Source organism: Xenopus tropicalis, chromosome 6, assembly GCF_000004195.4.
Source record: "Xenopus tropicalis strain Nigerian chromosome 6, UCB_Xtro_10.0, whole genome shotgun sequence".
Taxonomy (NCBI): domain Eukaryota; kingdom Metazoa; phylum Chordata; class Amphibia; order Anura; family Pipidae; genus Xenopus; species Xenopus tropicalis.
The window spans coordinates 35390248-35413140 of record NC_030682.2 but is presented as its reverse complement, the minus strand read 5'-3'; positions in this window follow the sequence as shown (position 1 = coordinate 35413140).

Here is a 22893-nt window from a genome sequence, read left to right as displayed (position 1 = left end):
GCTATGTTGAGAATAAGAGAATAAAGATGTCCCTGATGCGGCTAGAGGCTATTCTGGCTGATCATTTCTCACTGACTATACAAACTGGAACCTTGGAACAAGATATCTGCTGAAAATCCAAACTGGTGAGCTGCTGAATAAAAAACTAAACAATTCCAAACTACAAAATAGCAAAACTGAAGACCAGTTGCAAGGTGTTTCAGAATATGACTGTCTACATCAGTGCTGTCCAACTTCTTGGTGCTGAGGGCCAGAATTTCTCTAGTGTACATGGTGGAGGGCCGCTATTGGAAGCCAGTTTGACCACTCCCCTTTTTTGAACCACACCCAGTTCAAACCACACCCATTTTATCACAATGGTGGTAGTGCAGCAAAAACCCAAATGCTTGGTCCTCACTGCGGGGATATCAACAGTTATTCATATATGAAAGAATTATATTATGTCATATTAAGACACACCCTTAAATCCATATGCCTCCTCCTCCCCTGTGGATAGCACAGCAACCCCCAGCACATAATTACACACCTTAGGGACCATTTAATGGCTATTTCCAACTGATAACAAACTCCCAGAACAATGCAGAAACTAAAAGGTGTGAAAAACACAGGGGATTACATGTTTAAACAATACAGGAGGTTTACAGCCTGAATCTGAGGTGAGAACCATGCAGGGGGGGCAGTTAATCTCAGTACTGATACCATTTAAATCTTACACAAAGGTAAGCCATCAAAGCAGCCAGACAGGTGGGGGGCCACACAGAGGGGGGGCGGGCCGCCAGTTGGACAGCACTGGTCTACATCATACAGGTATAGGACCCGTTATCCAGAATGCTTGGGACCAAGGGTATTCCGGATAAAGGGTCTTTCCGTAATTTGGATCTCCATACCTTAAGTCTCCTAAAAAAATCAATAGACCATTAATTAAACCAATAGGATTGTTTTGCACCCAATAAGGATTATTTATATCTTGGGATATTGGGATCAATTACAAGGTACTGTTTTATTATTACAGAGAAAAAGGAAATCAGTTTTAAAATTCTGAATTATTTGATTAAAATGGAGTCTATGGGAGACAGGCTTTCTGTAATTCGGAGCTTTCTGGATAATGGGTTTCCAGATAAGGGATCCCAAACCTGTACTAAAATTTCTACTTTCTACGCTACTGCAGTTATGGGATTGAGCACTTTTCCCTATACATTCCTCTAAATTAGTGATAAGCAAAATATTTTGGTATTTTTTAGTATTTAATCAGAGCAAAATTCCATATTCCGCTATCAGTAAATATTTTCGTGAAACTCTCCCAAAAATTTTCGATGAAACTTTTTCTCAGCAAAAAGGTCGGCACGATAAAAAAAACAATCAGATACCAATATTCTGCACAGAAAAAGTTACAAGACTCTCATGTATTTTGCATGGAAAAATGTAGCCTTGAAAAATGTGGCCACAAGAAAGTAGCCCATTGACTTCAATGCATTTTGCAAATTTTGAAAGGTTGGCAAATTTACCCTGGGTTTCGTGAATTTTTTGGCAAAGCAAAATGGGACACATTTGCTCACCATTACTCTTAGAGGAATATTGCCATGGGAAACATGTTTTCTTCTAAACGCATCAGTTAATAGAGCTTTTCCAGCAGAATCCTGCATTGAAATCCAAATTTCACATGGGGCTAGCCATATTCTTTATTTCCCAGAGTGTTACAGCCATGTGACTTGTTCTCTAATAAACTTCAGTTCATTCACACTTTACTGCTGCGCTGCAAGTTGGAGTGCTATTACTGGAGTGAGATGGTCAGGGAAGACAGCAGCTCCCAGTAGGTATTAGAATAGCACTCAATAGTCAGAAATCCAAGTTCGGCTTAAGACTCCTCCAGTTACATGGGAGTAGGAGAAACAATAGGTCACCCGAAAGCAGTTCTAATGTGTAGCGCTGGCTCCTTCTGAAAGCTCAGACTCAGGCACAATGCACTGAGATGGCGCCTACACACCAATATAACAACTAAAAAAAATACATTTGTTGGTTCAAGAATAAAATTTTAAATGGTAGAGTGAATTATTTGCTGTGTAAACAGTGTATTTTCAGAAATAAAAAGTACCCCATAAATATCATGACTATATCCCTTTAACAAACTTCTAAATTACTTTTTTTTTCCACTATACTGCCTATACATAAAAATGTCTCTGTTTTATACATTGCAGAATATCTCAGATATTAATCACAGATTTCAGACAAAAATATAAATAGCTGATAGAAAGAAACCATCCGGAAGTTGCTATGTTTTGAGCTACTTTTTGAATTGAACTTTAATATAAATATTTCGACATAAATAGATTAACAAAAGCAATGAATATCCTACAACATATATCCTTATAAGTGGTGTTTAGTGATGTTATCAGTAATAATCAGTGCCTAGTGTCACAGGAAATGTATATACTAAAGAAATATACTTTCTAAATATTAGGATATTAGATGTCCCCTTTGGAGATTCATGACCTTTTTAAAAGTTTATACGATCATGAAACTCCATGGTGATTTCTAATATGCTTATTATTTACAATAACGGAGATAAATATATCCCTTGACACCTTCTTTCACAATAATATTATTGAGTTTTAACAGTATATTGTATATTAACTTTATATGAATTATAGCCGGTGACAGCCAGTAGTGCACTCACACACCACTTTGGCACTGAAGGCCACAAATATTACTTTAACTTGAAATGATTCCCTATATGGACAGTTGCCATAAAATTCATCTTTGCCATTGCAATTATTTCTTCCATCAGTTAAGGTTCGAAGCTGTAGGAATAGTTTGTACTACACAACAGAAATTTCCCATCTCACTATAGATACAAAATTGGGGGCAGCGGAGTATGTTATCTTGCCTGTTACAATAAAAAATATATGTCCATTATTTAATTGATGGATCTTACTCTGCCTTTATGCTCTTATAGCTACAACCGCAGTAAATTCACCTTTTCTCAGCTCGGAACTGTCCTGTATTTCACCTTCTTTTTCATTTATAGCCAAGGAGAATATTAAAAACCTTAATGATGATGTAAATGTTCCTTTTAATTAAGAACCTTGCTATTTCTTTATCAGCAGAGAAATATGTAATTAATGCACTGGAATCAAAGATTTGTTTAGGAATTAATATGAATGTCAATTAGCACCTTTTCCACCGATCAGATCAGCCTCACTATCACACGCTTTTTGTAAGAATTAATAAAGAAGAACAAAGGGACGCTGTTACTCCTGTGGAGAAAATGTTGGCAGCTTTGCTGTTTCCCAAAATCTAATTAACATGAATAGGGAAAATAAATCATACCATTGTTACATTTTAAAAATGAGTTTTAGGAGACCATGTTTAATGCCTATTTTTAAATGTGATGGAACGATTCATGATATCAAAAGGATAGACGTTACTGTGAATCTAGGCATATATGCTGGGAGATAAAACAAGGTCAAAAGCTCTCTGACTTTTTGCTGTTCTATATAACACATTCACATCATTATCTTCAATAACTGTCCATCATGAGAGGAAGCAGGTGCTCCTCTACTCCCTTTAGTTACATCCCCACCATAACCGTCGTGTTCATAAACTCCTATGATGGCAATTAGTTACTATGGGCTACACAGAGGCTCCAAAGGACGTATTCCCTTTATAAGAAAAAACCCCTGTGGGTACTTAATATGAGTTATAAAAATCCACAAAGCTCAATTCTTGAACAGATTCAATTATGCAATAATAAAAAGATAGATTTGTAATTATTGCATTGTCCATAGTAAAACTAAAAGGCAATGAGGTATTTCCTTCAATTAACACAAATTCATTTACCTTTGAAAAATAATTGACTTGAAAGAATTAATATAACCCTTTTTCAACACAAACTCAGTACAACTATCCACAGTTTCATAAATATTGCAGGATCTATAGCAAAAAAGTGGTAATTGCATGTGCAAAGGAGCCCCGATAGAGCCCAGTGAAACCCAGGAACATGACAAATTACTGGAGCTTTATTTTCTGGACCTCTATTGCCTGGCTGGGCACAGAGCTCTGAACAGACAAGAAGCATGACCTGCCCTGACAGTGGTGTCCAAAGACAACAGCCAGAATGCACATAGTCGGGTTAATCCACACAATATTTTTGCTTATTTCTTTCTTGAGAATAATCTGGAATTCTTTGATGTTGCTGGAATTTAGCATTTCCCTACAGGCATAATTCTTTGAGCATTTCTTCTTAATGAGGAGATTGGTTAGTTGCCCACTGAAATTAGGTTACCCATGGAGAAGCTTTATTTAAAGGAAAAGTAACACTAAAAATTTTCAAGTAAAAAATCTATTCTAGCCTGCCCCAATAATTGCCCAATCCTGCAAACCATTTATTAATTTGATTGCTTTATTAGAAAATACCTGTTAAAACTTGGCTTCCTGTCATTTGAAAAAAGGTGATACAACGATGCAGGGAAAGCATCCACTATGCGGCGATCGATTGATCAATCCTAGCCTTCCTTCTGTATAGATAGGAGTCGGGCTAGGATCGATCAATCAATCTCCGCATAGTGGATGCTTCCCCTGCATCGCCATCTCCCACAGACTCCATTTTATTCAAATAATTAAGATCTTTAAAACTGATTTCCTTTTTCTCTGTAATAATAAAACAGTACCTTGTACTTGATCCCAAATCAGATATAATTAATCCTTATTGGAGCCAAATCAATCCTATTGGCTTTAATTAATATTTACGTTCTTTTTAGACTTATGGATTTAATTATCAATTTTTGTGTTTCTGAATTCAAGAGTTTTCTCTAATTCGAATAAACTCAAATTTTAAAAAAAATGTGAATGCTTGCTATTTAGTAATATTTCCATATTTCGGAAAAAAAATTGCGAGTTTACAAACTAGAAAAAAATCTTAGAAAAACTTGAAAATCTCAAATTGAAAACATAACTTGACTTTGCCTAGGGCAACTCCCATTAATCGCAAGCTTTTAGATGCCGAAGTTTTACGTTCAGTTTTCAAGTTTTTGAACCATAATTGAAATGTTGCGTCACTAAAATCGTGAAATAAATTCATTGGTACATTGATAAATTACCCCCTTAAGGTATGGAGATCCAAATTATGAAAAGACCCCTTATCTGGAAAACCCCAGGTTCCAAACATTCTGGATAACAGGTCTCATACCTGTCTAGAGTCTAGGCTACAGAATAAAAAAAAACACATGGCACCGTTAAATATGTTTAAAGCTCCTAAATTAACTTTACTGAAACTCTGGATCTTCTACTTTCTATTCCAAACAAATAAAATGTATGCTGCTACTGCTGCTGCTGCTGTTCATTTCCCACTTTGCACCTGGCACCAACATGCACAGCAGCCCTAGGCATTGATAACTGGCCCACTAACTCCCACTCTCACCCACTGCCTGCAACAACCTCTTCCCCTAGCTGCAGCCCTGGCATACAAATATCAAAAGCAATAAAAAAGTGCATTATCCAAGGGCTAGACTGCTTCCAAAGAGAACTGGGACACAATCCTCTTAGGAAGCACATCAAGGCATTAACATACCTTTCACTGGTCATCATTTTTGTATGATAGTTTTCATTATGGACCCCCTACCATAAAATGGGTTTTAGAGTGTATGGGCCCCCCAAAATGTCCCTGTGTTTTTTAATATTCAAATGTTCAAAGGTATGCACTATCAGGAAAGTACAAGAAAGAATCCAAATACAGTAAAGGCATGAATCATTTTTTAGTATGACTGGTACTAAGTGGCTTAGCTAGAAGACATGGCAAAATCATTTAACCAAAATCTCTCACACATACAGGTCCACGGTCGGACTAGCCCACCTGGACACTGGAAAAAATCCAGAGGGAACCTTGCCCGCAAACCAGCTGCCCCCACCACCCCCACTCACTGGTCCACTGTGCTACTTACTTTGCTGTTCCACAGTGGAACACATGCCCATCTTTAAGCAAAGGTGGCTGGGTGGTGAGGCCTTGAGTTAGGTACCTGGTGGACCCCAAGTACCCCAGTCTGACTCGGCATAATTCTAGGTCAGAACCTCTTCCAGGCCCATAATACCCTGTCCCCCAACTACTATTTTAGGATAAGTGGTTTGGCAGAAAATATAGAGTAAGGGAACTAAATGAGTATATATCAGCAGTCCCCAATCAGTGGTTCACGAACATGCTGCTCACAGGAGGCCTCAAAGCAGGTGCTTATTTTTGAATTCCAGGATTGGAGGCAAGTTTTGGTTGCATAAGGGGCTACCAAATAGCCAATCATAGCTCTTATTTGACACCCCCGAAGCCATTTCATGCTTACAGTGCTCCTTAACACTTTTCCCATTTGAATGTGGCTCATGCGTATAAAAGGTTGGGGATCCCTGGTATATATTAAAATAACTAAAAAAAGGTTAAAGTATAAAAGGTGCATTTTGCTAAAAATAAATATATATATATATTTTCACACGGGACGTAAGCACTGGAAACACCATTCTGCAGAAAATCTGGCAATCTTGTCGGTTAACGCTGTTGATGTTAATTAATGGATGGATAGGAATAAGGAAACAGACGGGTTTGCATTTATATTAGTTTGCATCTGTGCTGTCAGGAGACCGAGAGCCTGCCATGGACAGCTAGGTTAAACTCTAACACTCCATATAAAATGGGTTTCTAAAGTTCGGCTTTGGCATTTACCAAAGTGATAAATACAAGTATTTTATTCAATAAAGACCTAGGCATCCCGGTTTAACAAGGAATGTGCAGTTGTGATAGTAGCAGGTTCCTGGTTAACAGGAAAATAAATCAGCAGCTGTGGCTGTCTCTTATGTCTGTTTTTTATTTAAGAACCAGAGCTCCGCAGCCACATGTGCCTTTCTGTATCCCAGCAACTATTCAGCGCCATCCTTCTCCACCTCCACAGTGAATTAACCGTTTGATTGTGAAGAGAGGAGGCCTAATAGGCATGAAGTGCGGTGACATTTCTAATTGTATGATGTGGCACTCAGGCTTACAGATCTGTCCCGAAAGCTCTCATTTGCAGCCCAGTGGTAATGCTATTAAATGTACAGAATGCATGGAATCCCTGCCATTCCGCCATGTACATACTGTACATAATGCAGTCGTTGAATAAACCCCTAATCCAAAAAAGCAATTAAAGTGGCAAAGTAGTGCTGATTAAAGACCACTTATGGATTTATTCAATGGAAATTTGTCTCCACTTTAAATACTCTCTGGGGCTCTGCAGATCATAGCTGAGTCTTAAATGCTCCTAAGTGCATTATATAGCAATTGAATTTGCCTTACTAAAACCTAATAAACAGATCAAATCTGGTATTAGTGTTAAGGCCTGATATTATTAAAAGTATGTCCTGACTCGGTGTCTAGTTCATCCTATACAGTATAGGGGCAGTTATCCAATGACATCTTACTTGTGGTGCAGTAAATAAGATGTTTCTCAGGTTCTAGGGAAGAATATGCTATGGAAAATGAGAAAGGATCATATTTGCTGCACAAACTGTACAATGAAAGAAGTTTTAAAAATGTCTTTAACGTCTAGACCATCTTTTTTTCAGTTCTAGTGCGTGGCGTAACTAGAGGTTGGGGGGGGGGCCCTGCAGACAAACATAGGAGGCCCCATGACTTATAGGACTAATAAAGTACACTCTGGCTGGCAGAGTTATATCTGCCAACACATTAAAAAAAAGAAATGTCGAAATAATGGCCTGCTAGGCGTAGAATGGTAAAAAAAAATTTGCCCATGACATATTGTGGCCCTAAGCATTCCACAACACATGGTGGTACCTGCATTTCATGATGACAAGATCACTTCAAAAGTGGCCTATGAGCATTCCATTTATCCCAGATATGACCATAAAATCATTGCAGAAATGGTGAGTGAGCACTCCAATAACCCCAGACTTGTCAGTGACATCACTGCAGGAATGGCCAATTGGCATTTCATTAACCCCACATATGACCGTAAGAACATTGCAGAAATGACTAACGAACACTCCATTAAACCCAGACTTGTCAGTAACATCACTGCAGAAATGGGCAATAAGAACTCCATTAACCCAAAACTTGCCAGTAAGATCACTGCAAAAATGGCCAATGAACACTCTGTTAACCCAAGACTTATCAGTAAGATCTCTGCAGAAATGGCCAATCACCACAGGATTACCAGAGACTTGCCAGTACGATCAATGCTAAAATGGCCAATGAATACTCCAATAACCCCAGACTTATCAGTAAGATCTCTGCAGAAATGGCCAATGACCACAGGATTACCAGAGACTTGCCAGTAAGATCAATGCTAAAATGGCCAATGAACACTCTGTTAACCCAAGACTTATCAGTAAGATCTCTGCAGAAATGGCCAATCACCACAGGATTACCAGAGACTTGCCAGTAAGATCAATGCTAAAATGGCCAATGAACACTCTGTTAACCCAAGACTTGCCAGTAAGATCTCTGCAGAAATGGCCAATGACCACAGGATTACCAGAGACTTGCCAGTAAGATCAATGTTAAAATGGCCAATGAACACTCCAATAACCCCAGCCTGCACAAATGTAAAAAAAAAAAAATTACCCCACAAAAGCCAAAAACCACACATCTCTGCCTGGCTGAAAAGTGAAAAAATTCAAAGACAGACAAGCATTCTACAGTGAAATGCACAGCCATCTTTACTTTACTACAGTCAATCTGCGAGAAGGTCCCAGTACCTACATTGTGGGGTGTGCATGGGGCCTTATTTGGGCCATTGACATGGATGCTATCTATGCAACCCCAAGCCCATCAAGACATTCTGTGCATTAAGCTACCAAGAAATGCCCTCCCCTTTAAGCAAAACAGGGATTGTTTGCCCATATATTGCAATATATTCAAGCTGACCAACTACATCAAGGTCATCCCTTCTGGCCAGTCCTACACTCACTTTTATCTGCTTTATTAAGAATTCTACAGCTCAAATATACATTTAACAAAAGGACTCAGTTTTACCTGCAACTTACTTGCTTTCAAGGTTAAAACCCCCAAATGGCTGCCTATTCATTGGCCCATTGGGATCACCTGACTGTAGTTGGGGATGATGGGAGCAACAACATGGAGCTGGCCACTGCTCCTGTATAAACTATAGCAAAAAAGGGGAAAGTTGTGCTCACCCTGGACCCTGGAGCTGCTGCCGCCCTAAACTTGAACATGGGTTGATAGGCACAGCAGACTCACATCCAAAGAATCACATGTAAACATAATTTAAAGATTTATTACAAATCTCATTAACTAAACAGACTAAATTCATGACTAAATATATTTTAGGAGGATGATAGTATGACCCTAGTGCAAATAGACAAATAAAACTGTAGAGCTTGAGATCACAATAGCCTTGTTTAAGAAATCCTCCAAGCGCCACTTAATGGCATTAACAGAATCTGCCATTACAGCATCACTAGGAAGGGCATTCCCCAGCCTCACTGCCCTCATCAGGGGGGCCTTTGGTGCATTGATCTTTACTATGGAAAAAAAGATCCCCCACTATCTGCCTATAATCCCCTCTAATAAACAGTACTTGTAAAGACAATCATGACCCCTCGCAAGCGCCTTTTCTTCAGAGAAAACAACCCCACCATTTCTCTTAGTTTAATTGTTCCAATCATATGTTTTAAATTACATGCGAGTGTCTTGCAATCAATTATATGAAAAGTTGATATAAATGGTCCATGTTCCTTACAGTCTTTAAAAGCTATTTCTTATTTTATTACCAGCCCTAGGTGTTTGGTTTACCTAGAGCATACAGTCCATAATTCTGATTCTTTGTGCTGGCTTTGGGATACTTTAAGTTCTAAGTCATACCCAACCTGATGGCTGCAATAAGGGCCACAAAACAACAGGGAAATAAACTGGAAGACAAAAACAGCTTTAAGCTGTGTCAGATTTTCATCTTGGACCATACAATCATTAGCAGGTTAGCAGGAAGATACCAATAACCCTTTTATAAACTCATGGGACTATGAACACTCCACTTGTCTGTGGAAACCTACTTAAAAAAGTACAGTAGGGTTAGGGTGGGACAAATGTACTTTATAAGTTAATAATATAGCTATTCAGAAACACTTTTTCACCAAAATTTCTGAAATTCTGAAAAATCTGGAGGGAGCAGACACTCTTTTGGCCTCTAAACAGCTTTGATTGTTGGTTCTAAGAAATATGTAACAAAGGTGCTAGGCTTACAATCTACATAGTCAAATCCTCCTATGTACACAAGTTACAATCTGGTTCTTGATCTATCATTATCCACTGGAACAGAACATTAATGGACCGACTGCATCAATAGCTTCCTTGTTGCCATAGCAGAATGTCTCTTTAATTCATATCATCACATCTATATCAGATGAGCAAACCATAAGTTCTTGTTCCCTAGCAGATATTTTTTAGTCGAGCATTTGAATCTCTGTTGGGATCACAGTCAGACATATAATGAAAAAGCAGTACAGAAAGAACAAATACTATTATTCACTGAACCCATGAACTAAAAAACAGTATAATGGAATCTATACTGCTGCTAAAACCTGAGGTGGCTTGTTTGGTCTTCTCTATGTAGGTAAGACCACTTGGCAGGGTAAAACACAGAATTGTTTAACAATCAGGAAAGATGGTAACTGATAAGTTTCCATGCAGTTTTGGATAAAGGATTTGATGCAACAGAATTTAGGCTTAGGGTGAAGACACACGGTGCTCTTAGTAGCAGCTACTTGTCGTGGCTACAAAAAATTCTCAGTATTGTATATGGCAGGTAGCTCTGTGTGCCTTCACCCTTAGGGATAGAGAGTCATAGAAAGTCATTAGTAACGAGCAGTGAAGTAAAATAGATATACTACCAACAGTCTGAATAGGGATTATGATCTTTATGTATATCTTTATTGATATGGTTTGCAACAATTTCCTCTTTGTGTTTTTCTTGTAGCTGATTTGGTGATGTTGATAGTATACAATGTGCGATTTAATATCCTTTTGAATTTCAATAAATTGTGATGCTCTGTGGTAATGCTAGCTATTGCTGTTTTTCTAAAAATTGTTAGAATACCCATAATATTTTCCCAATCATGTTCCTGAAATATAGCCCTCTTGTACATGGAATGATAGAGACAACCACACCCACAGCACACTCCCAGCCCTAGCTAATCATCTTGGTACTTACCTGTTCCAACAATTAAAGCTGTAGCAATAATTTGACAATCCCTTAGGGAACTGAGTTTCTAGCTGACTTGCTAAAACCAGGAAATGCTGGATGTGCTTCCGGTGCATATACTAGCAACTCTGATGATCTCTGCATTTTATTGTGATTGTCAGGTGTAAGCATAGGTGTGAAACTGGCAGATGGGAGCTTATGTGCTCGGTAATGTGGTTGTAGGGATCCATAGGGTTAACTTGCCCCTATGGCTTCAAACCGTACAACTTCCTTAGACTTGCTGTTACTGGGCAAAGAGCCATGTATCAGTTCAGAGATACCTTATTGGTTTATAGGTTGACTCCACCCTTTGCACTCCAATATAGTGGTTGGCAAAGGGGTGGGTCTTCCTCTTTGGCTGCATCTGCTGACCCAGATGGAAGTTCCACTGAGCCTGGGATCAACAGGGCCCCAGTAAAGCCTTTCACTCTAGAGAAGCTGGGGATAGTAAGTCGTGTCAAGCACTTTCTAGGAAAGTGAGATAGAAAGGGAAGGAAGCAAGAGCAGTTTTGGCTCCACTAAGGAAAGTAGTTGGAAGTACTCTTCCAGACAGGCACTGTTGCCTTATCGTAGGGCCATGGTTTAGACATAGGAGGCAGGCAGTATCTGAACCCTGATCCACAGTCGGCTGTGGGACCCTGAAGGCTAGAGGTATTCAACCTGAGGAGTGTGGTATCCTACCTGACTGTTCCAAAGGGTGGACAAACTGACCAGGTGGCACTGACCCTGCCAAAAAGGGGTTGGGAGGAACAGGTGTGCATCCTCTCTGTGCTGTCCTCCGAGTATTGCTATTCTAAATTGCTGTATGCGATTATATTTGATTGTCTCTGTCAATAAACCGATTCTATTGTTCAACTGCAAGAACCTTCTGGTGCCCATTTGTTAATTTGCACTGCACACAATTACAGTGGGTTGCAGTTGCACTACACCATAGCTCCGTTTGGTCACTTCAACCTAGCAAAGGCCCATCCTGATGGATTGAGTCGCATGTACCCCATGCTCTAAACCTATACTAGCTGTGCTGTTGGCTTGGTTACAGCCAAGAAGGGGTTACATGGTGAGCAACCAGGAATACAAGTTCAAATAATAAGGCCAGAGGTCAAACAAGGAGATTAAGAATGCAGGTACAGGAACTAAAGTTAAACAGAAACTCAGGAACAAGAGACTAGAACACAGAAATGACCCAATGATCTTGTAGATTGTAAGCTCTTTCTTGTAGATTGTAAGCTCTTTTGGGCAGGGCCCTCTTCACCTCTTGTATCGGTTATTGATTGCTTTATATGTTACTCTGTATGTCCAATGTATGAAACCCACTTATTGTACAGCGCTGCGGAATATGTTGGCGCTTTATAAATAAATCTTAATGTAATGTAAGGTAATGATCCAGGAATAGGAGGCAGAAAGACACTGGTTTAAATAGGCCCTTGATAACAAGATTGTTGGCACCTTGACTTAATGATCTGAAGGTGGAAACTGAGGACAGTGGAGGAAGGATATGGTCCATTTTTAGCAATCGTCAGACCCAAAAGCCTATGGTGGATCTGCAGGGAAAAACCACAGACTATACAGTATAACATGCAGACGAGGATTTGCACCCAACAACTGATTCAGGGACACTGATTTTGCACTTTATCAATTATACATTTTAGGAGGTTGTCTGAGGCTGATGTAAAGTGAAAAATTACAGGGAAGTTTTCGTTTATTTAAGGCACATTGGGCCCGATTCACTAAAGTCCGAAATAAGGAGTGCTATTTATAGCATGCGTTAAAAATCTTATCACTTCTTATTTTTCGCTCGATTCACTAAAAGGACACTTGTCATAATTAAGAAGCGATGTTCTTGGCGTTATTTATCTTGCGACGACATATTTTCAAGCAATATATTACGCAGCGCACAACATATTACGCAGAGTGCGATATTTTACGCAGAGCGCAATATATTACCCACGTAACCATTACTTTCTGAAGACTACCGTTCTGAAAATTTTGCGCTCTGCGTAAAATATCGCGTGCTGCGTAATATGTTGTGCGCTGCGTAATATATTGCTTGAAAATATGTCGTCGCAAGATAAATAACGCCAAGAACATCGCTTCTTAATTATGACAAGTGTCCTTTTAGTGAATCGAGCGAAAAATAAGAAGTGATAAGATTTTTAACGCATGCTATAAATAGCACTCCTTATTTCGGACTTTAGTGAATCGGGCCCATTATGTTTTCCACTTGCAACCCAACAGCCCCAAAGTGTTTACTGGAAGCAAATTAATTTGGGGTGACATAAGGCAGTATTATCTCACTTTTGTTATTTGAGGTGCTTCTTATGATATATTACTTATTCTATGGAAATGACATTCTGTTCTACAATTGTATGTTTTACAAATGACGCCATTTAGAGTATCACTAATGTAACCGGTCAGTTCTCAAAAATAATGCTTCTGTTTTGATTGAATCAATTTTTGGCAACATTTAAAAGAAATAATAAAATACCTACAAACATGCTGCCATTTTTTTATTGTTTGTGATAAAATGGACAATAGTTTAGTCTTCTTATTTTGTGACTCCATAGCTCTTTAGACCTTCTTCAATGATCCTATCAATTGCCATATCATTTACAGAGAACATAGAATATTGCATGGTTTCATTGCATCCTCCTAGGAAAGGAGGAATATATATGTTCAATCTGGGCATGCAGAGACATTATGGCATCATTGTATTGGCATTGCATTTTTCGAATGACTATCGATAAGCAAATTTTTCCAGCAGGCATGGATTTGCAGCAAAATTCCGCATTTCGGCATCGTCATATTTTGTTTAAAAATGGGCGCACAATTTGGCTGCGGAAAAGTCGCGGTCATGTCAGAAAATGCTGCAGTTCGCAAATTTTTTAGAAGCTTTGCAAATTTTCGGCAAACCCAAACGGGACATATTTGCTCATCACTACTAATGAACATGTTCAAAGTTAAAGAGCAATGATTGATCGGTTTTTATCCCTTACTGTCATAGCAATTGATGGATACTTTGGCACATTTAAACGTTACGAATAATTTAACACTTTATGTGAGGGAAAAACTTGAAAGTCACCTTGTTCCTTTGCATTCATTTGTGTAGACAGTTTAACAGGGGAACAAGCTAGTCAGTATTTATATGCAGAAGGCCACTTCTCCAAACTGAGAAATTTATATGAAAAAATATAACATTACCTTCCTGAGATTTTCACCGCAAGAATAATTGAAACAACATTGACAGTCGTCTTAGTGCTATGTTTTTCTGAGCAGTAATCAAAACTCATTCTTGTATCGACCAATGAGTGGTTGAATTTTTGTTCACCCAACCTACCATTCCAAGGATGATAGGGAACAGTAGAGATGTAATTGCATGAGGACAGATAACTTCACTGGCACGCATTGATAACTTTACTGGCTCAGTGTTCCTGAGTGACTGAGCATATAGGAGAGTTATCTATTGTATTCTGAAATACTGCAACAGATAAAACACACACTGCGGATTTCATTCTTTAAAGTAATAGTCAACTGAATCTGCACATTGTGTAGGTATTGCCAAACAAAAGTTAAAAAGTTTACACTGCTGTGTTGGTACAATTGTGGTTTCCCAGATCCAGTAACCTTGCTCAGCCACAAACTAGGGGGCAGATTAATCGCTCGAATTTCGGATGTTTAAAAGTACGATTGGCAAAAAAAAAATTTGGAGTAAATACGAAAATTTCTGATATGCGTTAATGATTGTGCGAAAATTCGTATCGTGGTTGTACGAAAATATTGTGGTGTAATACTAAAGTTAAGAAATTTTCATATCCGAACAATCGTAAATGGCGTGAAAACCTTTCTAACTTCAATGCATGATTTTGGAAGCCTCCCATAAGACTCAATGGCACTCTGCAGCTCCAACCTGGCCCAAGGAAAGCCTCCCATAGGACTCAATGGCACTCTGCAGCTCCAACCCGGCCCAAGGAAAGTCTCCCATAGGGCTCAATGGCACTCTGCAGCTCCAACCTGGCCCAAGGAAAGTCTCCCATAGGACTCAATGGCACTCTGCAGCTCCAACCCGGCCCAAGGAAAGTCTCCCATAGGGCTCAATGGCACTCTGCAGCTCCAACCTGGCCCAAGGAAAGTCTCCCATAGGGCTCAATGGCACTCTGCAGCTCCAACCCGGCCCAAGGAAAGTCTCCCATAGGACTCAATGGCACTCTGCAGCTCCAACCTGGCCAAAAGAAAGTCATGATACCGAAGCTTGAATTAATTCCGAAATTTTAGTCGTTGTGACAAATACGGTTTTGTTGCACAAAAGTCGGGTATGATCTTTCCTAGGGGTGGTTTATATTTTTTTTAAAGGGGAAGGTACAAAACAACCAGTAAAGGAGCAATGAGAAAAGACTACACTCACTGCCTATGTGAAGAAAAATTTGCTAAAGATACAAAAATACAAACAATATCTATGAAAGAGTGTGGGAGATACACACTAAAATTACACAAGAGCCATGGATATCCAGTAATGAAAATCTTATAAATGGTACTTAATGATGTCACTCATTATAATAGGTGCTTGGTGATATCATGTGACTCACTGAAACTTGTTTATTATAAATAATAATGGATCCTCTAGTATAGAAGTCACTTTATAAGGCTGTGGAACTCCTTGGTGACTTCTAAGAGGACATTCACAGTTTCACAAGGGTCTGTGAGATGTATCTATAAAATCAATTAGACCAGCAAAGTCAAATTCTTCCATATAAATGAAAGTTTAAAATAGTTAAAATTGTACATTTGTGTATTTCTTTACTGGCAAGGCAAGGCTTTGAAATCCATAGAATTAAGCAATTAGGAAGTGAACAGAACACTTACAAGAAAATATATACCTTCATCACCTTGTTTATATGTTTGCATTTTAAACATCATTGATACCAACACTTATATAATTTGCTTCATTGACTTTCACAACATGCCAACAAGTAGTGTAATTAAAACCAATAGGGGGAGCAATTTTGTTGTACAAAATGTTCTCCGTGGCCTTTTCTCTTGCCATTTTTATATATTTGTACTTTAAATACATTTATGAACGTCAAATACCAAATATGGGCCTTGGGTGATGTTAAAAATATGCAGCGTGTATGGTTGTTCTTTACAAGTGGGCATTTAATGTAAAAAGCACAAAATGTGTTCATTCATGAGTGGTAATATAAATTGATACTATGAATGGGTTAATGGTACATATTTACAGACAGAAATGTGGCTTCCCCCCCCCAGATTTTAATGTAATGTAGGTATATAAATAGCAGAAGAAATCAGAAGTCAAAAAGCAAACCTTTCAGATGTTAATGTGTTGATGGCGGCGTTATTATAAGCCTAATGATATCAAGTGCACACAAGAATACATAGGTGTCACGCTGGGAAGCCAATGATCTGGCTCTCAGTTTGACTTCAGGCAAAGAATATCTCATCAAAGCTATAAATTTCCCAAGACTATTCCAAAATTTAAAACCCTCAAGGAAATGGCTTTTATGGTTCAGTGGGTTTAAAGGGTTGCTCTAACTTGGATTTGTAACAAGGAAATTAATAGCTCTTTTAAAACACTTCGGAATTACACCATTGTTGCTTGCATTTTCATACCGTTGCCTTCAGCATTTAACTTGCTCTCTAGATAACATAGCCGTTGAGTCTTCATTGTGCTCACCATGGGAAACGTTTATTACCTGCTATGATTGCAAAAGCATTTGATAGGTGGTGGATCTTGCATTCATTGCTATGTAAAAATTGTTTTCTTTAGGTCATGTGCAATTGAGTCAGTTTCTAATCAACCTTCACTTTTCACAGAGTGAAACCTATTCAGCCTAATGTCAGTGAGAATTAGTTTTTTTCCAGGCAGATGTAGAATGAACGACCGAGCTGGTAAAGCTCTCTGGAGATTCTAGCAGCCAAATATAGGGAAAAAAAGCACCAACAATTAATTGGGATTTCTCTTATCTACTTGAGCATATAGCTTTAGTGAAGGGTAAACAAAAATCATTTGGCTTTCTTTCAATCTCACATTAGATGCATGGGAGCAATGAGCCTTTGCATCAATAGAGTTCTTTTTTTTTTTCAACTTGTGAACAGTGGAAGGGAAATAAATTTGCAGCATTAAACAAAAGCAACACAATTTTAAAGCTAAATGTAACTTCAAATTTCAGAGGTTTAACGCACATGCTAATAAATAATGACACCTTCCAAATTGCAGTTGAAAAAACCCCTAGGAACTGTACATAGACTATACAGGAAAGAGGGTTGTTTCCAAATGCAAAGTGGTTTGATGTGGGGGATAATCCAGGAATTTCTTTTAATACAAAGAGGAACAAATGCTTTGTACAATGAATAGAATAGAGAAACATCTAACATGCATCAATACATTCTAGCAATTATAAAAGCTTAATAATCAAGTAATTACATATTTCTAGGTTTAGTGTGCATTAAGCAAGGGAACTTTTAATTAAAAGTGTATACGGGGGAATAATACAGAGAAAATAACCACTTTGACCATAATAAAACTCCATTACTGTATAATGTGAAATCCTCAATTCTAGCTACCTCTGTAACAGTTTGTTCTTACTTTGTAGTACAGGTATGGGATCTGTTATCCGGAATCCCGTTATCCAGAAAGCTCCGAATTACAGAAAGCCTGTCTCCCATAGACTCCATTTTAATCAAATAATTCAGATTTTTAAAATTGCTTTTCTTTTTCTCTGTAATAATAAAACAGTACCAAGTTTTTGATCCCAACTAAAATATAATCAGACCTATTATTAAGAATGCTTAGAAATTTGGGTCTCTGTACCTTAAGGGGAAGGCATTTTTTATTCAGGTTTTGTGACAGCAAAATGTTTTTGAGGTGGAAAAAAACTGCAATTTGTCTGATTTATTATGTGACAAAACCGCAACAAATCTGGATACAAATCTACACCATCCAAAACATGTTTAGATCATGTAGCAGTCAATAGCAGATGTCCCTCTTTTTACAACTGGAAGATCTTTCTTTGCTTAGAAAGAATTATTTGGTTAAAAAAGAGGCAATTAGAGAGTTAATTAGAGAATAGAAATGGTATTAACGCATGATTCACAAATACATATGAAGCGTTAAATGCGCTAAATATCGCATTAGTCTGTACGAAAATTAACACCTACTTGGGGCAGGCGGTAATTATAGAAAAGTACAGTTCATGAGCTTTTGGCAACACAATATGGAGTTTGCAGTGGGATTTATTCAAGTCTGTGTTGGCCCTAGAGTGATGCAGCCGCCAGTTTGCAGGGAAATTTCAGAACAGTAGTTTTCTGAAAGTAATGGCGTGTATGGCTAATATGGCGTGCGTCTTTTCGCACGTGGCAACAATTTGTGCACGCTGTGTAAATTAGCGCACACGCGACAAGTAGCGCACGTGAGTTAATTAGTGCGCGCGTCAAGTAGCGTGTGCTGCGTCAAATACCGCACGAAAATGCTCTTCGCGACTTAAATAACGCAAACAGCATCGCATCTAAATTAACGCAAGTATCCTTTTAAGTCGCAATAAAATTTTTGCTATAAATAGCGGTCGTTTTAGCGCACCTTAGTGAATCAACCCTTATGAGAGATAGCCTTCCTGTAATTCGGAGCTTTTTGGATAACGGGTTTCTGTATAACAGATACCATACCTGTAAAAAAAGATCTATTTTCTAGTAATATTATGCTGCATAAAGAAAGCAAATTTAATCCTAAGCAACAATATTTATTGTTCAAAAATGTTGAATGATGTTAAAGATAAGGTCATTGCGATTTTAAGCAGAATCTGTTTGTCTTTTACTATTCCCCGCACTGCTGGTGTTGACTACATGTACCATTAAAACCAAGGAGCAGAACCCACCTCCCCTCATGACAAGACTGTAGTTGCAATAATTAGTGGTGAGCGAATCTGTCCCGTTTTGCTTCCCTAAAAAATTCACAAAACAAATCTGCTAAATGGGGAAAATTCACGAAATGCGGCAACCACACAACTTCTTGTTTTGCGAAATGGAAGTCTTCTTCTTTAAAGGTCCTTCCATCACAGAAATGGAGGTCATGTGAGCCTCGGCTTGAGGGGGAGTTTCTATATTTTGAAACAAGCGTGTTCAGCTTCCTCACTGTATGAAGATTAAATTGACACAAACACCTGTCATGGTCTGTTATCTTTAATTGGAACTAAAGCACTGCCCAGGGTCATTGCCGAGCGTTCATTAAACTGTTCCGACAACTGATTGGAATCTTCTTGCTCTTCAGAACATAGAATGCTCCTTCACTTCATACAATTGTTGTTGACGAAGTTCCAATTCATTGTTGTTATAAACAAGCCTCAATCACTGGGTCCATGATAGGGATGTCATCGTTAAAGATGGGTGGCAACACTTAGGGGCAGATTTACTAATCCACGAACGGACCGAAAGCGTCCAAACGCCTTTTTTCGTAATGATCGGTATTTTTGCGACTTTTTCGTATGTCCCACGATTTTTTCGTCGCCGTTATGACTTTATCGTATATTTTCCGAAACTTTTTCATAGCCGTCGCAAAAAAATCGGATTGGTTTTTCCGCCGTGTACAATTGCTCAATACGAAAAAACGGCGACGTAAAAGTCGCGCAAAATACGATAAAGTAGTGACGGCGATGAAAAAAACGTGCAAAATATGAAAAAAACGCGACGGTGACGAAATTTACTCTCCACCTGAATTGTTCCCATTGAGTGTAATGGTGCATGCAAGGAGGTACAGGTATGGAACCTCTTATCGAAAATGCTCAGGACCTAGGGTTTTCCGGATAAGGGATCTTTCCGTAATTTGGATCTCTGTATATTAAGTCTGCTAAAAATCATTTAAATATTGAATAAACCCAATAGAATGGTTTTGCTTCCAATATAGATTAATTATATCTAAGTTGGGATCAGTACAAGGTACTAATTACAGAGAAAAAGGAAATCATTTTTAAAAATTAGAATTTATTGCTTATAATGGAGTCTATGGGAGATGGCCTTTCTGTAATTCGGAACTTTCTGGATATTGGGTTTCCGGATTAGGGATCCCATACCTGTATAAAAGAATGTCATACAATACACACTTCTGTGGAATAGATGATTTCAGCAATTACAACTCAACTATAATTGTCGAATCACATATAAGGAGACATACACAGATTTGGAAATTTACATTTTCTATTACATCTTCTTTCTGCCCTAAATCATGACATACTTTGCCCTCATAATAATGTGATCCAATTTGCCAGAATGACATATGAGAGGGTCACATTATTTTTTGTTTCACTGCAATACACAAAAAAAAAAAGATGAGCACAGCAGTGTAAAACTCACGGGTTTAGGGGAAAACATGTGCAATCAACCATTTGCAAAAAAAAAAAAAAAAATATGCGCTGCCCAAACTTTATAAATAACTCCACTAAGTTTGCAGTAACCCATAGCAACCAATAGCATGTTTGCATTTACACAGATGGCCAGCATATGCCTCCTGCTGATTTGCTTCGAAGGGTCACTGCTCCTGGGCAAATTTAGTGCATTTTCTTAAAAACTAAATAGAAGGACTGAATCTTGATTTCTCCCATATTTGGTATCATTTATTATACTCATGACCATGGTGGATACCCATCTCAGGTTTGCAATATGAATATAGTGTTCATTTGAAGCCTTTTAAAGCAAAAAACCGCTATAGAAGCAGCAGTGTCTACTGGTCTGTGGAGGTTTTACTTTCTATGTTATGTCATTGCATGCAATCAGTCTGCCAAACACATCTTATGATATAGGGTGTCATCATTTGGAATTTTTGGAATAGCTGGCATTGTCCAGCAACCAAACCAGACATTTTTACTTGATTTTACAACACACAGGTTCACGTGTTTGTATCATGGTTTTGACCTTATTTATCTATTGTAACACATTTCTGTTTTTAGGCATTGGGATCACTGGTACCCAGAAGTTCAAGGGCGGTCCCTTCCTGTCAAAAGAGCAAACTGTGTTTTCACATCACGTGGCTTACAAGGCACACCATGACACAACATCTTACAGCATTTACTTCAGTGAATAATAAAGTCAGTTGTCTATTTAAATGGAGTGACATGGTGGAACATGATTAAAGTCTGTAGGTTGAGCCAGATAAGGTGACAAGGTGAATAAATACTTTCCACTGGTATCACTAAGCAGGAATGACTGACAGTTTGTAATTTATAAATAATTCCAGCTACCTAAAAAAATTCTCAGCTAGCTGTGTGAGATGTAATGAAATGGTTGGATAAGGTTAAATAAGGCACTGGGCCACAATGATCTTAAGGGACCTTAAGAAAAAATGTTCACTTTTAGGAGACCAAACTCTCTTTATATAATTATGGATCTGTTTTGAGGGATTGACTTAGAGAGGATTGTTTGGTATTCAAAAAGCATAAAAAAGGAAAATAACTATTAAGCTGAATATTTTCAAAATGGACAGATGTAAAAATGAAGTAATGAAGGATTTAGTACTGAGTAGATCCAAATCCATCAGGAACAGAGTATGTTGGGAAAAGTATCATTCATTGTCCAAATAGATTAACATGAGGCGATAAAAAAGCAAATACAGGTATAGGATCTATGTTCTGGAACGCTTGGAACTTGTTTTTTTGGATTAAAAGTACTTTTGCAATTTGGATCACCATATCCTAAATCTGCTAAAAACAAAAAAAGTTAAAACAAACCAACTGGATTGTTTTGCCACAAACATGGCATGAAGGATCAGTAATAAACGTGCAGATGTAGCCTGTATACCCTTCTCATTTACACAGCACCCAATTTTATGGAAACTGCCTGCCAACAATGAGAAGATTGGCCATACAGCCATAAGCACTCACCTTTTTCTGCACGCTGCACTGAGTCCTCTATCAAAAGAAACACAGGATTTCTTGTCTCATTTTTTGTAAACATGTTGTTAGGGTATCTGACTTCCTCTCTCAGAAAAGTCCTTAATTCCTGGGGCCAGAGTCTGTGCAGCTCTCCCCTCTCCTGCTCCACCCTCCCATAAGAATTCATAAAACTCACTTCCCACTCCCTTAGGAATGTGTGATCTGAGCTACAACAGCTAGAACTGCAGCGGGAAGCTACTTAAAATGACAGCTGCAATCACAGAAAGCTTCTAGGGCACTTAGGGCACTGCAGAATATAGTGTTCTAGGTGGCACTAATGTGGCAAATCTATTGGCAGTAAAATGCCAAAATGACTTTCCTTCTCCTTTAAATTTTACATATGTTATGAAATGTTGGGAGCTCCACATCATCCATTTTGGAAAGCAGGTGCCCAAAGTTGTAAACTGCCTTCTAACCAGGGTCTGTCAATCATATATGAGCATACCATCTGAATTTCTGAATTTATCTGGGGGGGTTAATATTAACATAACATATAAATAATTGATATTTTTAGCAAAAGATACACAGCTTTGTTAACAAGGGATGGGGCTAGTTGAAAGGGTAAGAAATGGGCACTGCAGTGCTGTTTATAGAATGGGTAGCATGTGTCTATTTCCTGTAATGCTTGCAAGGAAGGCGAGTAGGAGGCAAGTATATGGCCCAAAGGAATTCAAATTTACCTTGATAGTGCTCAAGCACTTGCTCCCCTGCTCATCATAAATGAACCCTATCAT